Raw genomic sequence first — 6,894 nt, forward strand, 5'->3', positions numbered from 1 at the left:
ACCAATAACATGTACGGGGTTCACACCACAGTCAAGGGCTTGTTGCCAGATCTGCTAATGAGTAACCAAACAATTAAACCCCTGTGTTGCAAACAGTATCAGTAATATCCAAGGCAACACAATGACCAAGTACTGTACAACAATGCAATATCAATGTAAACTCTTTCTATAATCTATATGGAACATTGAACAACATGAAATATATGAAATATGCACTCTCTGCAAAACCAAATAAACAGGAATCTTATAAATCTCTGAAAGTTCCAAAATGTGCACTCTTGCTCTGCTAATGAGCCAGTGCGCACATGCTCATGAACTTGTTTTTTGCATGTGTACCTGCTAAAATGCTAATTTGGGGAAACCAGCCATTGCTGCTCTTGGGATCTTCACCAGCAACAATTGGGTGCACCCAGACAGAAATATATCAGCTTTGATTCTTTCCTAATTTGGGGAAACTGAGCACTGACCGACCATTAGTATTCTCACTCTGGCGAGACAGCAACAACCACGTCATCACTGCAATTATATCTATGTATTGTAGTTACCAAAGGGCAGATTAAAGTTTGACCAAAGGGCAGTTTAAAGTCCCCCCCCCCCAGCCCAGTCATATGCATACCTACTCAAAAGTAAGTCTCTTTGAATCCAGTGGGATTTTTCTCCTATTTAAGGGCTCATCCATGCTTCTGTTTGTCCCCTGATTTCTAGACATGGATCCAAGAGGCTTTTCTTGTCATCCTACCGCTTTCCCCAGGAAAACCTGCCATTTGCTTCTGAATTGGAGCAAACGTCAATTGGGTTTTCTGTAGGTGGGCAGTTGCATACCCTCCAACATTTCTCCAGTGAAAATAGAGACATCCTATTATTATTATTATTATTTTATTATTATTATTATTATTATTATTATTATTATTATTATTATTATTATTATTACCACCACCACTACTACTACTACTACTACTACACTATTTATAGCCTTCCCATCTGACTGGGTTGCCCCAGCCACTCTGGGCGACTTCAAACATATATAAAAACATAATAAAACATTAAACATTTAAAAAACCCTTCCCTATACAGGGCTGTCTTCAGATGACTTCTAAAGGCTGTATAGTTGCTTATCTCCTTGGCTTGGGGGTCGCATAACTCCATACCCTCAAACATTTCTCAGATGAAAATAGGAACGTCCTAAGAAGAAGAAGGACATTCTGGGATCAATTCAGAAACCGGGACGGCTTCTGTAAATCTGGGACTCTCCCTGGAAAACAGGGACACTTGGAAGGTCTGCATTTGCTCTGATTTAGCAGTAAATGGTGTGTTTTCCCAAGTAAAGTGGGGAGACCAAAGAAAAACCTCTCAGACCCTTGCCTAGAAATAATGCGACAAACGGAAGATATCATGAGACAAAGGGAAGTGTGAATGAGCCCTAAGTGAGTCTAGGGTCTCCATCTCCAATTGATAAATATGTGTGGTATATTGCCTTACCTGCCCTTGAAAGGCATCTAATAAGTCTTATAAACACACACAATGTGAGTCCCAGTGACTGAAGCCCCTGTGGAACTTTGAAAGCTTGCAGGACTTCGGTGCACAACAAAAGTAGCAGGTTAATCTACTCTGCACCTTGTATGTTGCAGTGCGGCCAAGTGCCCATTAACTGCTTCCTTTGCCTCTTGGCTTTTATTACTATTTAATATGCTGTGGCATACATAATATTCTTTATCCCCCTGGTACAACTTTGCTTACAGTGAGTAGTGAGGAAATCCTTTGCCGGCTAGTAATGCCTTCTGAATCTAGAGTGCAATGTTCAGCGTGTACCAAAGAAGATTCTGCTGCTATAAAAAGAACTTCAGCTGTTAGAACGTGTCTGCTTACAAGAGGATTGAAATGCAACTGTTAATTAGCGAATAACTTGCTCCCGCAGCATTTGAAGTCTCCTGTATGTGTGTGAAAACTTGTCCCCTCCTCCCTACTCTCCTCTTTTTAAACAAACAAACAAACAAATCTCCACACTTCAACATGAGATAAACCAATCCAGGCTACAATTCGACATAGCTTACAGAAAGGTTTGGGGGTGCATCAGATACGATGGGAATCACATAAAGCAGGGGTCAGCAAACATTTTCAGCAGGGGCCTGGTCCACTGTCCCTCAGACCATGTGGGGGGGCGGACTATATATTTGGGGAGGGGCATGAACGAATTCCTATGCCCCACAAATAGCCCAGAGATGCTGTTATGTACTGAGTTGAATAGGATCCAAACTGCAGCAGTCTGATTGGTCCTGGAACAATAGGATCCAAATTGCAGCAGTCTGATTGGTCCTAGAACAATAGGATTCAGAATGCAGCAGTCTGATTGGTCCTAGAACAATGCAGCAGTATGATTGGTTGGCAGGAACCACCCAATCATGCTCCAGATATAAGTGAATCCACAACCTGATTGGCTTACAGTAGAATTCCAGAATTAGCCAATCATGTGCAGCCCATTGTGTAAATAATGTATATAAAACAGATACTTTGAGGGGACATTCATTCATTCCTCCTCACCACTATGAGCTGAATAAAGAGCATGAAATCACTTTGCGACTCTGAGTATATTTCAGATGCATTTTAAATAAAAGCACACATTCTAATGTTAAAACACCAGGCAGGTCCCACAAATAACCCAAAGGTGTATTTTAAATAAAAGGGCATATTCTACTCATATAAAAACACGCTGATTCCTGGACCATCCGCGGGCCGGATTTAGAAGGCGATTTGGCCGGATCCGGCCCCCAGGCCTTAGTTTGCCTGCCCATGACATAAAGCACTCAGGGTAAATCCATACCAGGGGTCTTATTGAAGGGGAAGTTTTAGAACTGCAGTGGGCAGGGAAAGAGAAAGTTTAACTCTTTCCTCCCTGGTGTGGTCCTGCTTAAAATCTGACTCCCCCCCCCCCTACCAATTACATCAGTAGGGAAGTTCCACCAGGGCTCAAAGGAGTTGCTTCCACATTTGTCCTTTTCTCTGGAATTCCTGTTATTTGCTCACTCAGGCCTCCTAGACTAACATCACTGCCAGACTGTCGCATTATGATTATTTTTGTCCTCCCATCTTTTTGAAGACCTAGGCTGTGTACCTGCGATGCCAGCAAAGCATTCAGAATGCATTCTTTCCCTCAGTGAATCCTGAGCACTGTAGTTTTACCCCACACAGAGCTATAATACTGACCGGCAAATTCATGTCGTGCTGCTACAGTGGACTGAGAGGTCATGCGCACCAAACCGACTTCCCCCAAAGTCTGGATTTTTCGGAATAAGGAAAGGGATGGGAGAAATGTACAGGAAGGTGTGCCATAAAACTAGCTCAGTACTGTTTACACTGACATGTAGTGACAGAGGTGAATTTACCTGTGTAGAAAATAATAATAATAGAGGCATGGTCTCTGGGCATCTGATGGGGGATTTGGCCCAACCAAATTCGATTCAACTTCATTAATCCATTCATCTTCACAAAAGTTTGCACCTTGTTTGCTACTGATAAGTACAGAATGAGGTTGTGTTTTCCATAAAAACAATAGAGACATATCCCATCAGGCTATAGACTGACTTGGTTTCACTCGATATCCATCACAGGTGACTTAAAACATCCTGAGATGCATCATTCTAAAGCCTGGAAATGTAAGCATCTTTGACCTAAAAAAGTCAATGGTTCCACTAGGATATCGTTCATAAGGATGGCCTGTGCTTATGTCTCTGTTCCGGCTGTCAATGTATCCTTCACAGAACATACATTTTGGAACCTGTCTCCAAATGACGCACAAAATATGATGCATTGTGAAAATTGGGCACCCTATTTAACTGAAGGATATGTTCAGGCTGAAAGAGGGTGTGAGCTGAGGTGCTTCACTTTGGCTTTTTGCACTAAAACAGCTGTCCTTGGGAGATATTATCTGCGGGTGGCACACGAGCTTTTCGCCTCCAGAGACACTGAGTTCAAATTTCAGCTCAGGTTGCTCAAGTGAAAATGTGCTTGATGGTCTTGTTTCCCCAAGTACAAAAAAATCACTCGGCGCTCTGTCACAATTCAGCAAATTGGCAGGTGCTCCCAGAGAGGGGCTGATGCCTGGAATGGCAAGAGGTTGTAGTAGGTCAGGACTGAAGCAAGCATGTGGAATTGCAAATGAGAGGCCTCAACATGCTACCAGCCTATGCAGAATTCTAGTGAGCTGGAGTTTTGGACCTTGTTCCTTTGGATGCAGTATCAAGCCACTTTCAGAAACAAAACAAATTAGTTTAAGTGTCAACCAGTTAAATAGTTTTAGGTTGATCAATCAAATCATTTTAGGCTGTTATCCTATAACATCTTTCCCGGGTGTTTTGAGCAGACATGCACAGGATTGTGCTGTAATCTGATATAAGACTTTGAACCAATTGACTGATTGAATTTAAACAAATTTGCACAATGTCAACACCCCGACAGGGCATATTCCCCAGGGAGTAGGGAATGTTGGTATCAGCAGAACCAAGGAATGACAGTGGTGCAAGGAGATTAATTTCGGACTCTTGAAGTTAAATGGAATCTCCATGCTTAGAGCATGTTGGCCATGTGTCCTGCCTTACAGAGGGTAGTCCTCTGTTTGAAGGAGTCCTCTGTTTGAAGGGCTATCCAGTCCAAAGATCAAGAACAGGGGTCAGCAAACTTTTTCAGCAGGGGGCCGGCCCACCGTTCCTCAGACCTTGGGGGGGCCGGACTATATTTTTTTGGGGGGGTGAACAAATTCCTATGCCCCACAAATAACCCGGAGATGCATTTTAAATAAAAGGACACATTCTACTCATGTAAAAACATGCTGATTCCTGGACCATCCACGGGCCGGATTTAGAAGGCGATTGGGCCGGATCCGGTCCCCAAGCCTTAGTTTGCCTACCCATGATCAAGAACCATAAGAAGGGAGAGCAGGAGCCCTGAAGTTGCCCCTCAACAGTTAGTACCTGGATAACAGATTGAGCAAGCACACAGGTCACAGTCTTCACGGCTATAGTGAGACGTACTGTATTTCCATCTAAACTTGCATATAAGACGAACATATGCAAATGTTACCCAAATGCTCTCTTGTCCTCTTTTTTGAAGGTGCATTTCCTCTGCTTTGGGGTTGATGAGTGTTCTCGCCCCTAGTTCAGAGGCTGATTGCCGCTGGACCCTAGGTGTCTGGGACAATCGCCATGGGATGGTTGTCAACTTCATGCCCAACTTGTGAACTTCCTGGAGGCATTTGGTGATTCTTCAGCCAGAGACATGGGGAGAAGGCCATGGGAGTGCTGATAATATTTTTTGGAGGAGCAATAGAAGGGGCTTTGTGGTCAATGTCTTTAACTAAGGAAAAGGTTCTTTTCATTCTTATTCCTGCTTCATTCCACTGGAAGGAAGGAAGGAAGGAGTAAACTGTGAAGCCCCGTGTAACAGGGTAATCTTTCAATTTTTGTATATTCTTGTTTTAATTCTTGTTTGTACTTCACATCTAGGTGCCAAGCCGTTAGTGCTCTTCCTCCTGTTTGGCCCCCAGTTAGCTTTTATTGCACATGCGGGGGGAGGGGGGAGACTCTTAAGGAGATTAATGCTAAGCCAAGTATTAAAGCTGTCTGTATTTTGAGCATCATGTGCAGTTGTGCCTGGAGAAAATTGTAAGGGTTGTGAAGTGACACTGAGAGTTACAGAGGGAATCAGCCTGGCCCATAAGGTCTTGTTTATTCCGTTAGCATCATAGAGCTGAATGGTACCCACACTGGATTATACCGTCCAATTTCCAGGCCCCCAAGAGAATATGATGTACTAATAGCATCTCTGAGAAGCATTTGGGCTATACAAATCAATGGAGGACATATTTATCAATAGGTATTAGTTAGCGAGCATGGATGAGATTCATCCCAGCCTAGCCCAGCCAGCTGTCATTTCTGTCATTAATCCAGTATGTTAGATGTCCAGAAATTAACCTGGATCTCCTGGTTTGTGGTTTTGTATGTGATAAGTATGTGATAAATATTATGGATTGTGATGCGAATGGAATGAGCATAGACACCTTGGCTGTCACAGCCTTAACAGGAGATGTCACTGCTAGAATGTTTCTGGGTTCTTTTAAAAATAAATAAATTTGGATTGTATAGGGACAGCTACCAAAATCACTCGAGTTTTACCGTTTTGCCAATGTTGGGCTCCGCTTCTGGTGTTCTTCCAATTCACTCTTCATATTTCCAAGCTTTTATTGGCACCTGTGAGGACGTCAAATTTAAACAACAGAAAGCAGAAATCTTACACGGAGATAATGACAAAAGACAACAGCAGAAATCTGGTACTGGAGGTGAAAACTCCTGGAGGAATTTGAAAGACCTATTGAACATGACAGTTTTACATGTGCAGCCTCTGCTTGTGGTTCCGTTTCTGTGCTGAATCACAGAAATCACACAGGGCGACTCATCTGCATTCTTATTTGCCATTTGAAAGCAAACAACAGCACAATGTGTCAGTGTTCAGTGGCTGATTCTATTCATGTAAATAGCTCCATTTTAGCCAACGGAGAGAGCCCTCTGCCGTCTCTTCCCATTCATCCATTATCAGCTGAGCGATTCGTTTTTATTTACTTTTCAGTTTTACCGAACTCCCCTTTTCTCCCCTTGCTCTTTTGGCGGAGTTAAAAGCATCTAATAATGAATGTTTATTTCCCGAAGTAGTGTTGCCACTTAGAATTTTGGGCTGCCTAGGGTGGAGAAACTAATTTTGCAGTTGTCGTTTTCCTTTCCAGCACGAGAAATGCAGCAAGCTGGATAAAGTCAGGGAAAGAAAGAAAGAAAGAAAGAAAGAAAGAAAGAAAGAAAGAAAGAAAGAAAGAAAGAAGCAAGTCAGTGGCCAGCTGTAGCTTTAAGGGAT

Source organism: Podarcis vaucheri (genome assembly GCF_965113315.1).
Source record: "Podarcis vaucheri genome assembly, chromosome: 5".
Classification (NCBI taxonomy): Eukaryota; Metazoa; Chordata; class Lepidosauria; order Squamata; family Lacertidae; genus Podarcis; species Podarcis vaucheri.